This window comes from Macadamia integrifolia, chromosome 13, assembly GCF_013358625.1.
Source record: "Macadamia integrifolia cultivar HAES 741 chromosome 13, SCU_Mint_v3, whole genome shotgun sequence".
NCBI classification, from domain to species: domain Eukaryota; kingdom Viridiplantae; phylum Streptophyta; class Magnoliopsida; order Proteales; family Proteaceae; genus Macadamia; species Macadamia integrifolia.
The window spans coordinates 18399989-18403523 of record NC_056569.1 but is presented as its reverse complement, the minus strand read 5'-3'; positions in this window follow the sequence as shown (position 1 = coordinate 18403523).

The window sequence follows — 3535 nt, the reverse complement described above, 5'->3', positions numbered from 1 at the left end:
AACCATGAGATTCGAACTTGAGACCTCTTGGTGAGCAAGGGAATTTTGTACACCATAGCTCACCAACTAAGCTAGGTAGTTGTTGTTACCAAAAACAAATCTTTAATCACTTAAAGATGTGGTCCATCGATCCTTGTTGGCATTTGGAGTATTCCTTGTACCTCTGGGACAATTGTAAACGGGTTGGTTCTGCATCTCGGTTCAGTTCTGATCCATTATTCTTTTTCTGACCCGAAAAAGAATAATCATTTGTATGGGTGACCAAACGAATATGTACTTTTAATTGAACACGTCCATCTTGCTCAGAATTTTGTCCTCTTCGCAACCATGGAAAGAAATAGGACCTCTTTACGTGTAAAATTGAAGATATATCGCCCGATAGTCCTTAAGGCCTTGAAAATATAAAACCTGCAAAAAGAGAATAAAACCCAATGTAGCTCCATTCTAAATATGTAAAATGCATATTTTACTACCCTAAATTTCACACATAAATGTGTTCATCAGGGATCGATCAATCACTCATTTACTGGAAAAGCTCTCTTGAGTATCTACTGTGGAAAGATCTAACTTAGGCATCAGAGAGTCCCTTATCGGGTCAGCTCAGCTCTCCCCTGTCATCTCTTCTGTGTAGGTCGGCTGGAGCACCAGGAACTGCAGGGAAGATTGTTCGATCAATTTTTACCACATCAGGTTTAAATAGGTAAGAAAAATGTGTTTTATAAAAAATGATTTCCCAAACAGACCCTAAGGTCTGTTTAGCTTTATAAAAATGGGAAAAGTTGGTTGTTTCTCTTCCTTTCTTGACGTGAGCATCCAAGGAATAGAAAAGAGAAACAAAAAGAAAGAAGAAGAAGGAGAAGAGGTAGCAAGAAGATAAGAGAAGAAGAAATGAAAGAGAAATAAGGGAAGAACTTGGTTACCTAAGGCAGATCATGGATCAATTGTGCCCACAGGTAAGTACTACCCTTTACATAAGCTAAATATCTGTTAGGATGTTAGGAAATGAAAAAGGGTTAGAAGAATCTGAATTGAGATTTTACAAATGAGTTAGGGTTTCATCAGTTTTACAAGAAAAGTGGGATTTGAGCTAGGAGAAGCTTAGGGTTAGTGAATTTTGGATGAAGCCCTAATTAATTGTGCTATATACTGAGTGTAAATTGTGGAATTGAGTAGGAACAAAGGAGTTCCATGAAATTCTACTAAAATTTCTTGGAAATCCAACTATGAACCCAAATTGGGATGAATTCTTCACCTAATACACTTGTTAAAGGTGAAATCGACCTAAAATCAGAGCTTGATTTATGATACTAGACCTGGTTATGGTCTACAACACTCTGAGAAGCCAAGGGGAGGAAGCAAATCGAATTCTGCAGAATTTAAGGGAACCAATGGGGGACAACCAACCAGCCAGTTCTGAGGTAATTTTCTTCTCCCAGTGGCAATTTAAACCGGTTCAACTAATTGATTTGATTTTTAATTTGGTTCATATAGATTTAATTAGGTTCAATTAGGTTTAATTAATTTCAATATGGTTTAATATGGTTTTTTAGGCTTGATTAGTTTAATTAGGTTCAATTACATTAACTATGTTTAATATGGTTTATCTTGGTTTATTAAGGTTTATCTTGCTTTAGTTGGTTTATTTAGTTTTAATTAGGTTTGTTTTGTTTTAATTGAGCCCAATCCATTGGTTTTGCTTAATTCAATTTTAGTCCTAATTTGGTTCGATTTTTCCTATTATTTTGTTTTGGTTCAATTTATTGGTTTTGTTTTCGGTTTAATATACTCATTTCGGAAGGTTTGATGTGGTTATTTTTTCAATTGTTTTCCTTTTTTTTTTTATACTTAGTCTACTAGGTTAGGAACCCTAATCCCCATCTCTATGCCTCTTTCCTCTTCTTCCCCAAACAACCTGGCCGTCCCTTTCTTTCTTCCCCTTTCTCCTTGTTGAACCCCAACTCTAGCTGCTACCCCTTCTTTTCTAGACCACACCAGCAGCCCTCTCCTCCTTCTTCCTGTGGCTGAAACCTTCTCCTTCTCACCATCCTTTCTCCATGACTGAAATCCAACATCCCAACTTCTCACCACCATCTTCTTCTTCCTCCTTCCCTCACTACATAGCCGCACCATTCATGACCAAGTCTAGCCACCACTGCAGCAGCAGCGGATGATGGTGCCTCTCCCGCAGCAACCTCCTCAACAGCAGCCTCTTCATGCGTGGTCACCCATAGCCACAGCAAACCCCACAGCCGTGGGTACCACCTCGGCAAGCATCAAATGTAGTAGCTCCTTCACCTCTCAGCCGCCTCTCCCTTGCGGCAACCTTCTCCAACTCTCCTCCATCAGTTCTTCTCACTCTTCTTCTTATCTTCTCATCTTCTTCTCCCCACCTTCCTTCCAAACCTGAAACCGAACCATCTCCACACCTTCTCCACATTTCTTCTTCTTCTTCTTCATTCACTATTTTGCTGACATTACAACAGTCTTCTTTCTCTTTCGTGGCCTCTCATTATGTGATCTCTGATCTTTATTTCTGTGTTTCATTAATCCCTTATTATTGCTCTTTAAGTTCTTTTTTTCTTCTATTATTTTTTATACACTGTTTCAAGTCTGAGATAGAGTGTTTTCAAAGCATACATATTTGAACTTCATTCCCTGTTTTCTGAGAGAATATCTATTAGATTAGGTTGAATTTTGACTATGTTATTCCCCATCCTAATTACTCCAATCTACCCTAACTTGATGTCCGCCGGAATGCTAGATGATGAGTTATGCTAATTCTCTGTACTTTCTATTTTCTACCCATATGTTTATTTTAATCTAACCATTAGTTCCCTTTTTAATTTCTCTCTTTTAAGGTTTGTGCTGGGTATACAATTTGGCAAATGGATCTATGGGACGATGTAGATTAGTACGGGCGTGGCAGACCCCTCAAACTGGCTTGTAGCATTAGGCCGTATGTGGGGATTGGGGTTGCACTATCATTCCTACCATTTAGGGGCCTTCCCCCTATTCCTATTAAGTGTAATAAAATTAAATCAATTAGAGTAGTATTTTTAGTCTCTTTAACTTGTTCAATTAGTATGTTTACTTATTTACATTTCATTCATTTAGTTTTCCCCATTTTAGTATGATCGGCTTTGTTTAATCATTTTAATTAGCTTCTTGCATTTAGTTTCTTCAATTAGTTTAATTACTTAAACTCATGTATCATTTTTCACTATTGCTCTTCCTTAATGCAATTATCTATTTTGATTATTTAATTAGTTCAATAAATATAACTTTTAAACTCTAGCATAATTTGGGTATGGTATAGAGTAACCATTTTTTTTTTTGCTAACGATGGGTATCCAGGCCTTCGGCTTAATTAGTCCCACGGGCCTATACTGACCCCAAAACTGCATGGATTGGGCCATACCAGGGTTGAATGAGAACCATTCAACTTTTATTGAAAGTAGTGAAGAGCACTAAACACCCCGTGTGAGTGGCCCAAGGTGTGCCTAGTAGGAGTTGAACTCAGGACGTCTGAGTTTAC